Genomic DNA, 20,291 nt, shown 5'->3' on the forward strand with positions numbered 1-20,291 from the left:
TTACAATCCATGTTTTATAATTTCAAGTCTGTTTCTACTAGTTTGTATCAGTGGCACCTTGTTTCCTTATGTGCTTGATTATTTTTGACAGTATAAGCACTAATTTTTAAAAATTGTTTGGGTGCCTAGAGTGAAATCTTTCAGAAAAGATTTGGGTGTTTTCCTACCAGGTGCCTAGAGGTAATGAACAAGCTGGGACCGTCTAAGATCAAGTTCACAACTTGAGGTTTTTAAGTCCACCTAAGGGATATGAACAGGCTAGACTATAAAACTATGAAGGTTAGTGTGTGGCTTCAACTTTTTGGGTTCAGTTTTTTCTTTGTCAATATTCCCTTTTTTTTTTCTCCCATTGTAGTACTTATTACTAGTATAATTTTTCTGATTTACCTTTAAGCCAGGACCCTAAAAGACTACATACACTCTGAGGATAAATGTGGGGTGACTCTCGACCTTGACCCCCTTTCTCCACAAGGTTGCCAAAACCAAAACTCAAGTTCGAATCAACAAATGCTCTAGGTCTGAGTGGCCTCAGTACTCTGGTTACCTTTCTGCGTTTCTTCTCTCACTTAGCTTTTGGACCGGGTAGTTCCTAATCATTTTGTTGAATTTTTGATAATTTAAGGAAGTATTTTAAATATTTTATTCAGGTTTTTTGTTTTCAAAGAGCGTGCTGGTCCGAATCATCTAATTCACCATTATAGGAGATGAGAGTTGGCTATTGACTTTTTAAAAAATATTGTGAGCTACCTTACCAAACCATCTTATTGTTTATAACAACTTTTTAGTTTATTCATTTATTTATGCAATCATAATACCTGCAAAGAATGATAATTTTTTCTTTTTTAGTAATAATAGTGATACTTTTATTTGTATCTATTTTGACAGGAATCCTTTTGGTACTTATTGATTATGCATGATGCCGACATTTGTGTGTGTGCTTTATCTACTCGTGTATGTATTTGTTTCTGTTACATATGTTTATATTAAGTAAGTATATTAAATTAATGGTAAATATGTTTACATCAACTTTATTTTCACCAAGGGGCTCTAAGAGGAATTTATAGTGAATCGCGTGCCTTTTCCCATCTACCAAAATGGCCATATGATATACCACTACTAAGTCCTCTCTTTGGATGAATTATATTTGTATATTACCTAATAGTGAATTATCCTTACATGTTTGAATGACATGTAATGAATTTTCTTGGTCATAGTATTAGTTATCTATTATAGCTGCCTAACAAATTACCACAACTTAGCAGCTTAAAGCAGTGTGTTTATTATATCAATTTCTCTGAATCAGGAGTCCAGGCATGACTTAGCTGGGTCCTCTGCACCTCTGTAGTAGCTTAGATCTAATCCGAAGCTTGACTGGGGAAGGATCTCTTTCTCAATTTGTGTGGTTGTTGGCAGAATTCAGGATTTTTTTGCAGGTTGTCAGATTAGAAGCCTTCATTTCTTGCTGGCTGGAGCCTGCGCTCAGTTCCTTGCCATGTGGCTATCTCCATAAACTGCTCATAACATAGATTGCTTCTTCAAAGGCAGCAAGAGAGAATTCTCAGCAAAACAGACATTAGAGTGTTACACAGTGTGATTACATACACATTATCACATATAGTCTGTCACCTTTGATGTATTGGTTAGAACCAAGTTGTACACTCCCATTTAAGGGGAGGTGATTACAAAGGATGTGTCTGGTTTTGGTTTAGACATTTTGAATTGGTTGCAAGTGGCAGAAAATGGCATACATAAGATAGACATTCATTTCTCTCTCATCTAAACATCTTCAGGTCAGCAGCCTAGTGCTGGTGTGGCAGCCTTGCCCCAGGGAAACACAGGAGTCTCAAGTTCCTTCCAGTCACATTGTGATGCCCTTCCTAAACAGTTACCCTTTTCTTGTCATCCTAGATGGCTTGATCTGCATTCCAGAGAACAGAGTAGAAGCAGGGACATGGAAGAGGAGGCGAATGACTGAGAGGTCTTTTAAGGAGGATCCTAAAAGCTGTTGAATGATGCTTCTGCTTATACCATATTGGTCAAAAATGTAGTTTTTGTACTTTATTTGCCCAGTAATAATTTTGCTACTGTGGAAGAATGGGACAACAGATCATGAGGGACCACTAGCAGTTTCTGCTACAGCTAGCTTTCAGTTTAAAAAAAAAGTTTCTTTTTTCTCTGGAGTAGTTTAGCATAAAATAATTTTGTTGAGACTTGAAAAGATAATCTAAGAAAATACCAGTGACTCAGTTTCTTTTATGTAGAATGGGCAGGACTTGAAGAGCACAGTATATCAGAGAGGATAAACTCACGTGGACTAGGTACAGTGTGGATAAGAAAAAGTCTGGTAGTGGAAAAGGAGCCTGCTAGGGGCAGAGGTGTTACATATATTGTCTCATTGAATCTTTGCAAGAACTCTTGGAGCAGGTAATAATAGTATTCTGGCTTTAAAGAAGGGGATATTTGCCCAAAGGCATTCAGATAATTTATGGGAAGGCTATACTTTAAATCCAGAGCTTTGATATCAAAGCCCATGTTCTTTTCTATAGTTTGAAGAGTTAACAGACTCCCACAGAAAGGGCCATCCCTCTAAGGGTCTTGAATAGGGACCTTAGTCTTTTTCTTCATCAGTTATACAAGCTCTATACTTTGATATTTTGAGCTTGTAGGGAATGAGATGAGGAAGGAACAGGTAGGATTTATGGACATCTCCTTATTCAAACCAGCTCCCATAGACAATAGTCTGAGTGGTAGTCAGGATGTAACAGGATAAAAGCCAGTTTTGTACCTTTCTTTCCTTCCATGGCCCACTTATGCTTTAGGAAGTATCAAATGGGCAGTTGAGCCTCATTAGGAATTTCATGCCCTCAGGCTTTTTGCCCACTGGCAACAAACCCTGAAAACAGCTCTGACCAGCCTTTCCAGAAATAGACCTGGGTCATACTGGGCAAGCATGTCTCAAACTCTGCTACTTTGGTTCATTTTCTCAGAATAGTCAAACCCCTTTTGAGTGGTGTCTCTATGAAATTTAAATCACAAGGTCGTAAGTGGGGGAACTTCTCTCTTCTCTCACTCCTGTCAAGTACTTCTGAATATTTTATTGAATTCTGATCAGTTAGAAGTTTTCTCTCCCAGCCTTTCTTCTGCTGGTAACAGAGTCTTTATTTAAAGAGAATTCATAAAGGGTAGGGAGAAGGCAGTAATTGAGAGATGGCAGGAAATATCGACCCTGTCCCCTGCTGATGATAGCTACACTTTGCAGCCTGTGCTGCCAGTGCTGGGTAGAAGACTGGTGGGTGAGTCTCAGGGCTTTTTCAGGAAGTTGGCTGCATCCCATTATCTCGGAATGTGTGTGAAGTGTTTAGCGAAACAGCACTGGGTAAAAGGCTGTCATGTGGCTGCAGAACAGAAGGATTTTTTTGTATTGGGCAATCCATAATCTCTTTGTTTCAGAGAAATCTCTGAAACTGACTTCCCATGCTGCCTCCCAGCCCCCTCTGTGTTTTATTCGCATATACAACCTTGAGGTTTGAAGCTAATTTATTTCTATCTCATTTTCTCTCAGCCTTTATACTGCATTTAATCAGTTGCTTTGGTCCTACTGTTACTTCATCCAGGCTTGCCGGGAAAGGATTATTGCTGGGCCCTGATGCCTCAGGCTCATCCAGAGCATCTGGCTAACATGCCAGAACGCAGAATATCTCAGAGGCTTTTGCTCTCAAACTGGCAAGTGCAAGGTAGTTTTAGGCTGGCATGGAGCCTTCCTTTTGCAGAGCACCCAGAAAATGGGAAGGCTAAAGGGAACTGAAGGCTCTTTTTAAAAGCAAACTGGAAAGTGTATGAAAAATAAAATGTAAGCCACCTGCTGAATTCCCAGGTATCCTCCCCAAGTCATTTTTTGTGGTTAGGTCATTTAGATTCTCATGGCAAGAACTTGAGGACAGAAGCTGCCTCAGTAGATTTCTGTTTAGCATTAGACTGGGAGTTCTGGGGGCATTGTGAGGGACTTTACCTTACAGTGGTTGCTCTGGTACCTTCACTCTGAGTGAGTGAATTTTCACAGTTCTCGTCTTGGTGGAAAACTCTTTTGGGTGTGTGTGTGTGTGTGTGTGTGTGTGTGTGTGCCCTCATTGAGGTGGGCACTAAGATTCAAAGAGAAGCAAAGGCCAAGCAGAAAGTGGGCCCAGGACTAAACTTGCTGGGCAGTTCTCAGCCAGCAAAAGAGGACAGGAGTGTAGCTGTGGCATTTAACATGAAATCCCTGTTGCCCAGACACTTTTGCCAAAGAGCTCTGGATAGTGATCAGTAGCTGAATGAGGAGGAGCTTCAGATCCTCCTCAGTACTCCTGTCAGTTGACTTGTTCGATCACAGAGCCAGCTGGCAGCCAGAATGAGAAAATGAGTCAGAAGCTCTGATTTTTTAGGCTAAGTAAGATGGCTTTTAGGTAGCATTCCAGTCAGAAACTCCTGGGATCTGGAACAATGAGTTCCTGCAAAATTGAGATAAAGTCCCCTCTCCAGTCCTGTAACTCAAAGTGAACTTTGCCTTAAACGAGTTTCAATCTCTCTTTTTGCAAAGGTGAGAAATTATTGGGGGCTTTCAAGCTAGATGGTGCCTTGGTGCTAAATGGAGAAATGGGTGTCTTGTATAGAATTGTCCAGCCTGCCTACCCTCCCACCCTCTACTTTTCCCTCCCTTCATTGTTGACTACCGCCTGTCTTCAGATATTCATAATGGCCACTTAGGTCCCCACATCTCTCTTGCTGTGGTTAAACTTGGCCCTGTGTTCTTCAAGTCTGAACCCAGATGTTCACTAAAACTGCATGGCTAAGGACATGTAAGATTTTTGTTTCCCCCATGGAATGTGGTCTTACTTCTCTGTAGTATTTTGGTCTATTCTCAGATTAGTGTCTGTGAGGTGACTTACATAAATTAAAATTTAATGTCCAGCTCTGATTCGGTAATGTATTTACATGGTTAAAAAATCAAAGCACACCAAAGGGCTGTGGTGAAAACACTTCCTCCCACTTCACTTCTGTGCTTTCCAGCTTCCCTTCCTCAAGGCAACCAGTGTTGCCAGTGTCTTCTAGAGTTTTATGCATATTCAAGCACATAACACCCATATAGTATTTTTCCCATTTTTACACAAAAGGTAGATTACTGCATATACATGATTCTACAATTTGCCTTTTTTGTTTAACAACATATCTTGGTTATCATTTTTTGTTAGTATATAAATAGCTTCTTAGGAGGTAGCTTTTGTTTTTAATAAATGTAGAATGACTCAAGTAGAAGCTTTTGGGAAAACGTGTTAATTGACTGATGTTTAAAAACGACAGTGCTCCAATTAATTAGACTTATTACTAGGCAAAATTTATTGTTTAAATGAAGGATATATTTGATTGTTGTGTCTAAGAAGTGATTGCGATGGCTTTTTAGAGCTAGTATGACTCATAGAACATCTTTGATGATAAGTCTGGAGTCAATGTGTGGTTAGTTTTGATTGGGAGTTTGTGCAATTCAGAAGTTTAGTTTAAAACTTGTTAAGGCAATAAAGCAGCCACATACTAGTTCTCCTTGGCCACATTGTTTCCCATCCACTGTGTTGGGACTGTTTTGTAACAATCAGGCATAAGGGGCTGTGCTAGATATACCATGGCCACTAGGCCGTTTGGGCTCTGGAAATGCCGAGCTGCTTTGTCTTTGTAACTGTGAAAAGTGAAAAATAAAAAGCTTGGCTATTTGCATTTTTCTCACTGAAACCTACTGTCAAGTTGGGAATGCTTCCAGACCCAGGTTACTGACTAGTTGGGCTGTGGCCCTTTAATGGTCGTGTTCCTGGTAATGAGACAATCCCCAGAGGGATGGGGGGACGAGTTGGATGTGGGTAAGAGGGCCCATCTTGAGTGTTTGCCAGGGCAGCCACTTTAATGCTTCTGGGAGAGCCAGGCTATTTGCAGAAGATGGAAGTCACTTTTCTTTCCCTTTAGAGCAGCGTGAAGGCTTAAAATCCTCAGCACCAGCTTAAGACACCCAGAGGTCCTAAACACTGAAAAGAATATGGGTCCTGTCCTTTCCCGTCCTCTCTCTCCACAAATAGATAATTCAAAATAAAAATAATTAGGAAATTTAAATTGTTCACTAACCTCAGGATGAATGGCTAGATTTTTAAAAAGATTATATCACATATCAAATTGACTCAAATTTTTTTTGTTTTTTGAGTATACATGCTTTGCTTTTGCCCAAAGACAAATTGTCTATTTTACGATCCATCATCAAGAGATTCCAGTTTTGAAGAGCTGCACTCTTTCTAGGATTTTGGGTGGTAGAAATTATTTTACAATATCAAGAATTTTGAAGTTTTTAAAAAAGTTTTGTTTAATATAAATATCGTTACCCAAACTAAACATTAAAATAGCTCCGAAATTTTCCTTCGAGAAGTGCATTTTCTCCTTGAGTGCTCTATGATGAAATCAGTCTTAATTTCAGTTCAACTGGTGTGTAAAAACACACAGTGAGTGATTATTAGTCCCCGAAGAAGACAAGACAGATGGAGCCCAGAATGGAATTGGCTTTATGATTAATTGAATCCTTGAAGAGCTGAACAGAGAGCTGATTTGGCCCAATCAGTGCTTCGAGACTGCTTGTGCTGTCCCAGGTTTGAGAGAGAGGAAGGGGTCACAATAACCCAGATTTATCCTCTATTAAAATGGATTGGATGTATGCGCCAGACGGTTCCCATTTTTAAACCATTGATGCAGGATAATTGGAATGGAAACAAACAAGATTAGAACTAGATTACAGGTATTTGTGCAAGTTGCCTCCTTAATCAATCAGAGTCCATGATTTGGTCTGAGCATGCGTTATTATTAGAATGAATCATCGAAACTCAGCGACACATCTGGAGCTGTCCAGCAAGTAGGGGAAGAGGGAGGAGGGAGAGCCCAGAGCTGCTTGGGCTTGGGACTAGTACAACTGTAAAGTGGTTTTCTGTCTTTTTGAGCAGAAGGGTTATGAGAGAATTTTAATTTTGCTCTTTTTTCTTTTCAGCAGGGATGCATAATGTATAGGTTTGAAATGACTGCCTCTTCTCCACAGTGAATAGATGGATGTGTTCTTTTTTAATATTTGGATCAAATGACAGCTGCTGCCTGTGGGGACGCTGTAATCCAGGGAGTGGGAAGGAAAAGGCTTGGTGTTGTGGGGCACTGCAGCCACATTAATTGGGTCCATGAGGATGGTGGGAGCTTTGCTAGGAGGTCTGTTAGTGCAGAACACCAACTGTGGAGCTAGAGAGCTTGGGTTTGCCGTCATGGACAGGCAACCCTTCCTGGGCCAGGAGCTGAGGAAGGAAGCCCAAGTTCCCTCTCAACCCTCTCCCACCACTAACTCTAGCCATGGGCTTGGGGTGGGGTGGGGGGGTGATCTAGTCCTGAACTCAGGAGTCTGGACACATGAGTCACAGTCTCAGGTCTGCAGCCAGCTAACTGACATTTGAGTAACCATTTTACTTTCATGAAAACGAAAGGACTGGAAATCTGAGGTACCCTATGGCTGGAGAAGTGTACCACTGTTATTTTCCTTCTTGAGTTTTCTTCCAGGTGTCGGTGCTTGTGCCAAGTCCCTGGCAGCATGCTGAGTTCAGGTCCATAGAAGTCCCCCAGATAGGCAAGCTTCACCCTTACCTTTGAACTGTGCTTTTTTTTTTTTCCCCTCCCTTTTTTCCATTTTGAGCTGTGAGTCAGGCTGTAGGCAGCTCATTTATGTGGGGGCCAACCAGAGGGAAAGCCGCTTGAAGTCTACTTTTGTTTTGTCGCCAGAGATGTTTTCCTCTTGAATTGCTAACCAGGCAGGTCAGAGGGTATCATAAGGGATTTCGATTGTCTCTAGATGAAAATGAGCACCTCAGAAGGGGGCGAAAAAAATCTTGATGACATTTCTTAACTCTAGCATGCTCCAAATTGAACATACCTAAAAAGGTACTATCTGTAAGGGAAAGAGGTGAGGTTTCTTGGTCCCACATCAGAGAATGTGAAACCAAGGCTCATGCCACACCCTCAGACCATTGTAGAGCTCAGAACTGAGCCCTGCTTCTCTTCTACCCATTTCCCACTGCCATGTCCTGCTGTTACCTTGGCCCCATTTAGCTATTCCAGCCCATAGCTTCCACTGCTGTCATTGTCTTAGGCACAAAGGAGCTTAATTTGCTTATTTTATTGGAGTCCCCTTTGTGAAGAATAGCACTCGACAAGTATCTAATTCCCCTGTGTCCCATACAGCCTTTGTTCTTATCAGAGGCATCTTCTGCCTTTCCAGCTCAGCCTCAGCTGAACCCTTCCCCCACCTCCCTAGCCTGGACCCCAAGAGCAAGCAATACTCAGCAGATTTTTCTGCTTGCTTTTGTGTGGGTACTTGGGGATGGATGGGGGAGTGGCAGTCCTGGTTAGGCAGCCATGCCTGATTACCTGGACCTGAAAGGCTCAACCATGTATGGGAAGGGAGGAGTTGGCTGAACACTGTCACTCTTACCTGGGACTAAGTAACCCTTGGCATCCAGGGACTGAAGAGCTCATTCCTCTTTTTTGGCATTGAGTCTGGCTCTTACTTCCCGTCTGCCCAAAGCTATACTTCTGGAGTCCTGGAAATGTAGCTGCTCCGTTCAGTGACGAAAGGGTAGGCTACACATGTAAGCCTGCTGGTTACATAAGGTGGAAGAGGAACTTAGCAATGTCTGCCTTAGCCTTTGATTCTCTAGACTTTGCTTGGAACCTGTCCTCTGGAGCACGGGAAAATTCTAGCCACTTTCTCATCTCCCAACAAGGCCCAACATGACAGGAAGCTCTTATTTTAGCCTCTAGGATGACACTACTTGTGGCTCTTATGTTTCAGCTATCTGTTAATGCCCAGTGCTGTCACAGGGTATGTATCAGAAAGCTATCTGACTGAGCTGTTCCCAGCAGAGGAATCTCTTGTCTGGGAGTAGTTTAGGATCCATCTCTAGGAGGAGGTGTACCAAGTAGGCTTGCATCTCACAGAGACTGTTTCTTTCTGCTTGGGCATCAATGTTGTTCACATTCACAGTTATTGCCAGCCTCCCTGTCCCTCTTCTTTTCTTGGGAGCAGCGTTCTCAATTGTAACTGGGTAAGTGGACAAGCTCTACTGAGGAGGGCTGGTGGAACATGGGAGACATATTAGGGTGGAATGGGTGGTGGTAGGACACACATATCCTTGGACACATATCCCCTGTACATCTCATGCAGTAAGAAAGGACCTGTCCTTGCCCTGCTCCCCTTTCTTTCTGGCACCCCAGCCTCTGAACTACTAGGCAAATGTGATTCTCAGTGACGAGCTGGAGGGGGAGGACTAAGCCAGGTAACAGTCATGGCTAAGGGCTTCCTACCAAGAGGGATGCTTTTTGGAATAGTGCTTGATGCTTCTCTCCCCTGCCCCTCATGGGTGTATTGATAAGTAACTTTGTCTCCTATTCATCCCAAAAGAACCGTGCTGGTAAGCCCAACAGGAAGCAGAGATGCCATCCAGGGATACAGAGAGACCCAGAAGCCAGAAGCACCAGAAGCCCACTGACTTGCACAGTGACTGGCCAAAGCTCTTGGCCTCTCTGTACTCTTACCTAGAAGAGGGATAATATTTTTCTGCACCTCCTGGTGCCATGGAGAGAGGTGAAACTACCCCTATAAAATGCTCTGATTGTTTTGGAAGAAAAATGCTGTATCTCTGCCCGTTCAAGTTGTAAATGGCGACACTTGAAAACGGATAGGGCATCACTTTGAGGAGCTGCAAATACCACCCACACCTGTTTATTTTCCAATTTATTATCACTTTTTCCTAAAGAAGGGTGGGGGAGATGCTGCTTGTCCTGCACACCTCACTGATGGTGGGAGGATTAACCAAAAGATAAATACAGCTGTGAACTAGGCAAAGAGATTTGGCAACAGAGGTTGTCGCCCATGGTGAACAACAGGCTCAAAGAGGCCAGGTCATTTGGCAAGTTTTTATTGAATTTCAACTCTGTTAGAATCTGTGGGGCTAAAAAGATGTATTTGGCATATTTACTACCTTCAATATGTTTAGAGTTTAGACAAAGGCATGAAGAATGTTTAGAAATTACGAGAGTACCTATAATAGTCCAGACACTGTGAGCTAAAAGGTTTATATGCATTTTTGTCATTTAATCTCTCCAAGTACATAATATTATGAATAAGTACAATTATATTTTCTGTTTTACACATGAGGAAACTGAGGTCTAGGGAGGTCAAGTACTTCCTTAGGATCACATAGCTAGAGTGTGGTTTGTTCTAAGACATAATCTAGGCATGTGACATACCAAGTGATGATAAATGCATAGAGACAGAATGACACTGTGAGATAAGTGGGGGAAGAGAAAAGAATAGTGATGGGAGCAGGATGGAGAGAGAGGTCGAAAGAGATAACTAGCTAGATATCTGCATTCCTATTGTTTTCTCTGCCCAGGAGTGATAATCAACCTTATTCTTTATTTCCATGTGCCATAGGGCAGATCCAAACCCAGTAGGATCTGTTTCAGGAGTGGGCAGTAGATAAGAAACTTGATTTGGATGGCTCACCAATCCCATAAAATAACTCTTATCAAACACTCCTGAGGTGGACTTTGTCCCTTGGGGAATGTAGTTTGGGGTTTCTTCCTTCTTTTTTTGATAAATTGGGTTCTAGTGCCACTGTAGTTGAATTCTGTCCTGGGGTCCTTCATACACTTGTCCCTCCTCACCAAGGGGTCCTTTTGAAGTCAAAGACTATGCATCTCAGCTTGTGGTATTGGGCCCCGAAAATCTCTCAGAAGAAATCCTCTCCTCATTGCTGGAAACAGGCACCCAGGATGAACTTCTGATGCAAATGTGAGCTTGCCATGATAGATAGTATTAGACCTACCACATAGGGAGTAGAGTTTGTCTATTGTCACCAAGCACAAGATGGGGACCTTGCCATTGGGGAGAGCGTCAAGCACAGTATTTTTAGCAAGCAATCCTTTACCATTTCTTTAGCCATTTGAAAAATAGATACCACTCTTTCTTTCTAATTTGCACCTTTGTCATCCTCTCCCTTTGCTTTTCACATACTGAACAGTTCATGAATATTTACCCTCCTAGAGGCAACTCTGTGTGTACGTACCTCTCCAACTCATCCTGCCCTTCTTTTCCTATCATGAAAGGTAACATAGTGGAAAATAGTGGAAGGCAGGAAATAGAAAGAAAGCAGGGTCCCTTGACTTTGAACCCTTTGATGCTACAAATGATGAGTTCACATGCTTCTGTTCCATATTCCTGCTTGTCTGCGAGATTACCTCTCCCCATGCCCTGGTTGTCCAAATTATCTGCCTTTTTCAGAACTCAGCCAACCTTGAGGTCCCAAACCATACTTCTACCCGCTTTGCTTGGCTGGTGAAACGCCTCCCTTGGCAATCAATTCCATGATCCCTGTAGTGTTTTGATGAGGTTCTGTGGCTTGGATGTTCAGCGCTTCAGATTTTTTGTTGTTCTTGGCACAGGGTAGGTGAGAGGAGTAGGGAGCCAGCTTTTACCTCCTGTTTTTCTAGTAAAACTTTGCTTGTCAGCCACACTGACACAAAAGCCCTAGCAATTCCGAACAACAAAGGAGCTTGGAGCCCACCTCAGGGATGTTAAGCTGAGCTGAGGACTCTGGAAAAAACCTCTCCCGCTTGTAGCTGGGCCCCTCTGCCTGGTATATTCCCATTCCTCAGCCATCGTTCCGTCTTTTGGCTCTCCAGAGTGGCTGAAAGGACAGGATGACTGTGTGAGCATTCACATGAGGGAGTTGGTTAATGTGCACTTCTCAGCTGTGTTGCATCTAGGACCTCTTGATGCCCTTTCCCTATACTTCTGTGGAAGATGACATTCTCTCTCTCTCAATATCTTCTCTAGACCAGAAATGATTCCAGATGTCGTCTTATTTTTACCTCTGTCTCTGAGCAAGGAAGCCCTCTCTCATAGCCCATCTTAACACTTACCTCTTCTGGCCTTAACATTTTATTCATTTGAAAAATATGTATTGAGTACCGAGTATGTGCTAGGTACCCTGCTGTACTGGAATATGGTGGTAAACATGACAGATTGGTCTTGCTTCTTAAATAGTTTATCCTTTAGTAAAAAAAAAAAAAAAAAAAATTAAGTCAGTTACATTACCATAAGAAAGTTTTATGACAAACCACAGCATGAGAGGACAATTTTACAAATCATATATCTGATGAGACTTGTATCTAGAATATGTAAAGAACTCTTATAATTCAATAATAAAAAAAACTACCCAATTAAAAATATAGGTAAATGATCTGAATAGACAGCTGTCCAAGGAAGATATGTACTGGCCGATAAGCACATGAAAAGACATTTGACATTATTAGTCACCAGGGAAACGCAAATCAAAGCCACAACAAGGTAACACTTTACACACACTAGAATAACTATTAATCAAAAATATAGATAATAACAAGTGTTTGGTGAGATGTAGAGAAATTGGAACTCTCCTACATTGCTAGAGGGAATTTAAAATGATTCAGTCACATTGGAAAACAGTGTGTCAGTTCCTCTAGTGGTCAAATGCAGTGTTACCATATGACCCACTAGTTCCACTCTTAGGTGTATACCTAAGACAAATGAAAACATACGTCCACACAAAAACTTATACGTGAATGCGCATAGCAGTACCATTAGCATTCATAATATCCAAACAGCAGAAACAACCCATGTGTTCATCATCTGATAAATGGATAAATACAATGTGGTTTATTCATACAATGGAGTATTATTTGACAAAAGAAATGAAGTACTGTTAAATGCTACAAATGGATGAAATTTTATAACATGCTACGTGAAAAGTCACAAAGGATTACATATAATATGATTTCATTTATACAAAATGTCCAGATGAGGCAAATTTATAGAACCAAAAAGTAAATTAGTGCTTTGCCAAATCCTGGGAGAGAGACGGGGTTAGGGAGAAATGAGGAGTGACTGCTATGGCTTTTTTTTTTTTTTGGGGGGGGGTGTTTTAAATGATTGTAGTAATGGTTGCAAAACTCTGTGAATATACTGAAAACTATTGGATTGTATGGTGAATTGTATGATATGTGAATTATATCTCAACAAAGCTGTTTTTAAAAGTCAGTGGTGTTATGAAGAAAATGAAATAGGATGATGTAGGGAATTTTTAAGATGGGTTAGTTAGAGAGGACTTACCAAGGAGCTGTCATTCTGGCCTCAACTCAATGTCAAGATGGAGTGAGCCATGCACACATTAGGCTAAGAGTTTTCCAGGCAGGGGGAATAAATAGCCAGTGCAAGGGCCCTAAGGCAGAGATAAGCCTGACTAGTCAGTGAAGCAGCCAGAAGGCCAGTGTTGCCAGAGTGGAATTAGCCAGAGGGAGACCAAGAAGTGAGGTTGGGGAAGTTGGCAATGCGCACAGAGAGACTAAGTAAGGTAAGCTATATTTGGATTTTACTCTAAGGGTAATGGTAAGCTACTGGTGGCTTTTAATGAGAGGAGTAACAATTTCTGATTTATATTTTTGAACGATTCTTCTGGTTGCTTTGTGTGAAGGAATTCTTCTTGTTTTCAGAATATAGAGCTTACTATCTTTTTATTTTATACCTCTAATGGTAGAAAGTTCTGGGTGTCTCATTCAGGTCATCCCCCTTTTTATCAAGATTCTGGCTGGTAGATTTGATGGCCATGATAGCCTCTCATAACTGGGAAGACTATTGTTTTTTGACTAGGAAATGGAGTCGGCCTCCGTGTCTCTCCATGGATGTGGCTCTTTCAACATGAAATTGTGGCTTTTCAGACTCGAGACCATGCTATCTACCTGGTTTTCCAGTGTTAGAGCTGACTCTGGCTATGGTATCCTCATCCCAAGAGGAGTAGGACAGTCCAGCTGCCTCCACTGGCTGACAGGCCACCCACTCCCTTACCCAGAGGCTGAGAGCATTCTTGGGGTAAGCATTGCAGTGTTCTATGTGGGTTTCCCACAACCCAGGAGCAGGGTGGGAATGAACATTTTTACAGTTCTAGGTAGCTCCTGAGAGGCTGTGTGATATGGTGAATTAGAACATAAGACGAACTATATGGCCTGGATTTGAAGCTGGACTCCAGTACTCATTAGCTTTCTAATCTTGGGAAAGTTATTTAATCTCTCAAGCAGTTTACTTATCCGTAAAATGGGGATAATAGCACCTACCTAGAGTTAGTTGTTGTGGAGGATTAAATATATTAATTGATGTAAAGCATTTAGAAGAGTTCCTGGCAAATAGTGCTCAGAGTGTTAACTGCTATTTTCTTCTCTTCCTTCACCCAAACTTTATCTCAGAGTCAGCTCAGGACTGAGGCGTACTCATCTGGGAAAGGCAGTGGATGGCACATAGTCATTAGAGCTTTACTTGCTCTGCAGATATTTTTAAAAATTTTCATATGTGTTGTTCCCTCTGACTCTAAAAGTAATATGTGCTTAGTGTAAACCTTCCAAACATTAAAGTAATGTGTAATATAGAAAGTTGAAATTATATCAAAAGGATCTAGATTAGTTGCAGAGAAGAACTGCCTAATCGTAGTTTATTTTCTCATGCAACGAATGTTTATTGGTTGTCTGTTATGTGTATCCTCTGAAGATTATTATGAAGAGTAAGGGAGATAATAATGTAACAACAGTTGCTAGCTCATGCCAGGTACCCAGTAAGTGTTCAATAATGGTAGTTTCTATTATTATTGTCATTGTCATCCTGACTAGATGCAGACATGTGGGCATTGTATTTTCTGCAAGCTTTTTCTCGATTGGAGAGCTGGGACATCTGAGCCATGAGGGACATTGTTCTCTCTGGTATAGTGTTGTTCTGGGTTTTAGGGCTTTTGGTGCCTGTAGCCCTAGTATCAGACCCAATTCTTCCATTAATGCCTCATTTACTGGAAACAGAATGTTGTGGAATATCCCTCTCCTTTTCTTCTTGTCATTTAGTAGCTTTTTATTACTATATAACCAGTTACTTCCAAACCTAGTGGGTTAAAACAACAGTTATTATTTATTATTTCTCAGAGTTTCTGTGGGCCAGGAATTTGGAAGTGTAGTCAATGTGTTGGCTGGGACGGGGCTTTCAGGATTTGCTTCCAAGTCACAATCCTGGCAAGTTGTTACTGGTGGTTGGAGGGAGGTCTCAGTTTCTGTCCATGTGAGCATCTCCACAGGGCTATTCAGATATCCCCGTAGCTCCCTCGAGGGTGAGCAATGTAAGAAAACAAGGCAGAAGTGTCCATTCTTCCTATTACCCTTCGAAATCACCAATACTTCCTCTCTATTCTTTTGGTCACAGATCAGCCATGATTCAGTGTGGGAGGGAACTATGCAAAGGCATAAATACCAGAAGGCAAAGATCATTGGTGGCTATTTTGGAGACTGGCTACCACACTTAGTATCCAAGGACTCTGTCCTAGGCACTGTGGGAGGGGCGCCCAGACATCCAGGGCCTGCCCTAGTCACCTTGTAGATAACTCATCTCTGAGGTGGGCAGCGCTCATTGCGAGAGCCCACACCTCTCCCCTATGCTCTGGCCTCATGATGCTGAGCTACCCAGCTCAGTAACTGCCTCTTGGCTGAAGTAATATGTCATGGGAGGACAATGGTTTCATTTCTGAGTCTTTAATTATGTTGATAGATGAAGTACATGATAGAAGACTATGCTATCTTGCAAGTCTTCTAAAGGCTTGTGCATCCAGACTCTGGATTTCTTGAAATGGACCCACCAGCTGACTAGCCTCTTCCTATAGGCTTCTTGCTTTCAGAGGAGGAAGCCGTTTTTGGTACCTTGAAATCCAGTCATTCTTAGATGAGGGTGGATGGTATTATATTAAAGAGGGGCTAATTCCATTCCTTATAGTTTCATGTTCTGTAAGGAAGACTCTCCCTTACAAAATGGGACAGGTAAAGAGCTTCTTTGGTAAGAGCCTGCGAGTTGGATAGACAGACAAGTTACTTAACCTATCTAAGCCTCAGCTTCCTCAACTAGAAATTGAGAAGACAGTAATGCTTCACAGACACCCTATGAGGATTAAATGAGATAACGTATATATAGTACAAGTAAAGCTCATAGTACAGAGCACAGCACATGGTAAAGAAATACAATAAGAGCTGTTACGACTAATATTATTAATTTCAATCCCACCACTACCATTATCATTATGCTCATCGACTCTCAGAGAGACTTAGAGAAGGGCAGTGACTTACCAAGCAATACAAAGGGAACCTGGCCTTGGGAGTCAGTCTCCTTCCCTTTTCTAGCAGTTACATTTTTCATGACAAATATTCTTCCATGTGATGCCTGTACCACATATAGAAGTTTGGGCAACTCCCAATTATCCCTTTGTGAATAATTCGCTCTGAGATAATCTGTGTGCCTGGCTAGCTTCCCAAATCAGCTGAGTGGATTATTCTCCTCTTTCAATTTTTCAACAGTACAAGTAATTGGGAGCTGACATTAGAATGTGAACACTGCGAGGCCATCTCCTGTTGTTCTCAGTTGTTCAGCTCTGTCAGTGCTGATGTTTTAGGGGAGCATGGAGGCTGTAGATCAGAGCCCAAAGGGAGAGGACTGTAGAGCAGAGCCCAAGGAGTGATAAAAGGCACTGGGGGAGGTCAAGCTGCCAACCTCAAAGCAGGAGAGCCCAGGAGGAACGCTTTACACAGGTGGCATTCTCTTTCCCTGGGTCAGAGGGAGAGGTCCTCTTGGAGCCAGGGGTCACACTTCTCTGAGGAATTTTTGGATTTAAATTAGACTCTGGAATGTTAGATCTTCCTGCAGATTTTTAAAATATGATTGACCACCCTCTTTCTTTCCGTTTGCTGTACTTGGCACCAGGGGACTATACTAGGAGACCTGAGCAACTTCTCCTGTCTGTAAAGTAGGGTCTCTGCATTGAAAATAGCATGTGTAGTAATAATCCATTCATATAAAAAGCAAATGAGTGAAGATTTATGTATAAATGTATAGTGCATATATATTTTTAAATATGTAATAAAAATCAGTTGTTTAAGAATATGAGGCATGAGGGACTTTTCCTTTCTATTTTGTACCTTCTGTGCTATTTGAAGTTTTTTTTTTTTTTCTTACCATGAGCTTATTTATTTTCTACTTAAAAGATAGAAAATGAAGACGTATAAGAGAACTTGCTATTGGATTTTCTGGCATCAGCCCTTCAAACCTTCATGGCACATACTTGACTTCAGTTTTGAGGTGGATTCAACAGTTCGATCAGATCTTTTAGGCAGGTGACCAGTGAGGCATTATTTATGAACACTGTGGCCCAGGCTCTTAGAGTCATGTTCTCTTTATTTGGGGCTAAACAAGTGCTCGTCTATCCCTAGTCACTGGTACCTCGGCCCCGAGCTTGCTAATCTTCCCTACTGCTTTTATGACCCCTCTTTCTTCTCCTTTCATGAGGACTCAGGAATCATTTGCCATGGATCTACTGGACCTGGATCCCTGAAGTTATCGGAATAGTCACCTTTTTGCCTCTAGGGAGAAGGATTAAATTTTCGATTCCGGTACTATTTTGATGAATGTAGTTTGTCCAGGTTCAGTAGTTTGGAATGGGGAAAGAGGTTAGTTGCTGTTTGAATTGTTTCTCTGGGTTCGTTTGTGCCTCAAGAAAAGTTGTTTGAGCTCAGTTTGGGTTTCATAGTCACTGAGGTTCATTCCAGATTTTGATTGGTGATTGGTTCCAGCATATGCTTAGGAAAGGCAGAGGCAGAGTGAGAGGTGGAAGCTCTCTTGTCCCTAGGGGATCTTAATAGCAGCAATAAATTGTGGTGTTTGTGGAGCAAGAACAGAGCCAGCTCAAAGAGGGCCCATCCCCTGGCAAACTGATTTTCAGCCTGGCTGGAGGTTCTGACATCTGGGCCCAGCATGGCTACGCTGAACCAGACCTTCAAACATAGCTCTGGATTATCAGGCGTAGACAGAGCATTTAGCTACTCCACATGGTAACCAAGCTTAATTTTCCTGCATTTCTAGAGAATGCCTCAGTGGCAGAAAGAATTTGGTATCCACACATTGGCCAGAATTACTCCTTAGGGCAGGCCCTAGCTCAATGGTAAAGCTAACAGAATCACTTAAGAATGTGCAGAGTTTGGGAGCTGAAGCCTAGAGATGGTTCTTCTGGGTCTTGCGTTTGAAGGTCCCCATGATCTGTTCTCAGCTGGCTTGGAACTAAGAGGCCTCCTGAGTATTTCTCAGCTCTCCCTAAAGACCTCAGCAGAGTTCCTTCTGGACTTTTGGAGGAAGGGTGTGATCTTTGTGGCCTGAAGGAGGTCTGAGTTCCCAGAGTCCTTTGAGAGGGGAAGCTTGTTTGATGATTAGCTAGAAAGATGACTGGAGTTATTGGCTAGAGCCTGATGAGGGAATTAGAAGAGTATGTAGTGGGGCCTGGAGGTGAGGGAGACCAGGGACCTCTCTTCCCTCAAGCCATATGAGGACAAGGACCCCACTATGAGCCTTCTGTGCTAGGCATTGAGCAAGTGGTGGCTTTTTTGGCACTGGGGATATGGTGGGTTTTGTTTCTGTACCTAAAATTCCTGCTTCCCGTCTCCAGGAGGTAGGAGTATCTTGAAACAGAGTGACCCTGTGGAGCCATTGATGTCTATGGGCTGAGCCTCATCCCTATCCTTGATTCTTTATCAGAGGTTTCCAGGTTGAGGAAGCTTATTTTCCATGGTTGGAAGAAGATTCAATTTAGTGGGCGTGGAAAGCCTCCAGGGAGTTGGATGCCCGGGGGCTTTATGTTTTAGTACTGTGTAAGTTTCCTAACTGTGGAGCTGTTTGATATCTACACAGTTCCATTCTTGGGCTTTGGGGACAGGGCTACAAAGATGGGCTGCTGTTAAAGGGACTAGCAGCAGGGCCTTTAGAGCACTCAAAGTTGGTAAGGGCAAACTAAGATCTCTGTGAGTTGAGACCCAGCCAGACTGTTACTTCCCTGGACTGACTCCTAGCCTAGCCCTAAACAACCAATTGTTATCCACGATCATGGCTCAGGGTGGTGTAATACAGTTTGTTGAGCAGTAAAGACACTTGATATATGTTGTTTTTGGTCTCTCGACACATTCCTCTATCTTTCTCCTTTGAAAAACACTTCCTTTCCTTGGTAATCTCTTCCTCACAACCATGTGGTCAGGTAAGGCTGTTAACCTTTGTGCCTTATCTCTTCCCTTTTCAGTTAGGGCTGGTCATATGATCTAGACTAACCCTTTATAGTATCTCCTCCGTCTGTTCAGTGATTAGTCAAGGGTGGGCATGTGACACAAGCAGGGCCAAAGTCCTGCCCTGGAGTTCTATAACATTTGAGAGGGAGAACTCTTTATGCTGGGATCAATGTATATAGGGGCTGCCAGTGGCCAACAGACTCATCCGTCTGAAGAAAGCAGCCTCATCTAGAGAGGGAAAGTCAAGAGATGCAGCCTGAGAGAGCTTGGCACATTGCTTGAGCCTCTGGACCCAATTGTGCTTTTACTTTTGTTATCCTTCATGGTGGGGCCCAACAAATCTTCTTTTTCCCTTAGATGAGTCTGAGTTCCATTTTGTTCCTTAAAAACAGTCTTAATATGAAATAGCTTCCAGCTGATCTATTTGCTTCCAAATTGCTAATATATTCAGGAAAGCTGCTTCCTTAGTGGAACCTTGAGCCCAGCACTGTACTTTACACACATCGGGTACTCACTTCATATTTCTCGATCTGGGTAACTGTACCCTCACCATCTGCCACCAACCTTTGGGATGAGACTGAGGGACTGAGCCCGAATCTTCCAGCCCGCCTCTCAATGTCAGTGAACCTTGTCATTCATGCATGCATTTTTCATCTCTGCTTCTGCAGAGATAAATACAATCTGTCAGTCTTGCTTTACAGGGGCCTTGCTAAACATGCTTAGTGGTGGGGAGTTTATCAGTCTACCTCAGGCTGCTGCTGTCTTTCAGATGTAGATGGGAGACTGTACTCCCATGATATAACACTGTTTGCAGTTGCGAGTTTGATTATCTCCCTCTGAAATCAGCCTGGCTCATAGTGCCCAGCTTGAGGTGGTACTGAATTTATTGGTACCTGAAACATCAGGTTAGTGTTAGAGATTCCTTTCCTACTCCTTCTTTCCCAGGCTGCTTGTGGCAGCTGCAGGGCCCTCATGAGGCTGTTAGGTGTCTCTCTGTGGCAGATTCACTGTTCCATATTTTATTTAATTACCTACTT

General features: G+C 42.3%; 1 protein-coding gene across 6 annotated transcripts in view; it reads left to right on the top strand.

Annotated features, from left to right (window-relative positions):
* Window positions 1–20,291, top strand: part of SIL1 (SIL1 nucleotide exchange factor) — a 174,642-nt gene that overhangs the window by 125,563 nt on the left and 28,788 nt on the right. The window lies entirely within an intron of this gene.

Source organism: Rousettus aegyptiacus, unplaced genomic scaffold (assembly GCF_014176215.1).
Source record: "Rousettus aegyptiacus isolate mRouAeg1 unplaced genomic scaffold, mRouAeg1.p scaffold_m13_p_7, whole genome shotgun sequence".
NCBI classification, from domain to species: Eukaryota; Metazoa; Chordata; class Mammalia; order Chiroptera; family Pteropodidae; genus Rousettus; species Rousettus aegyptiacus.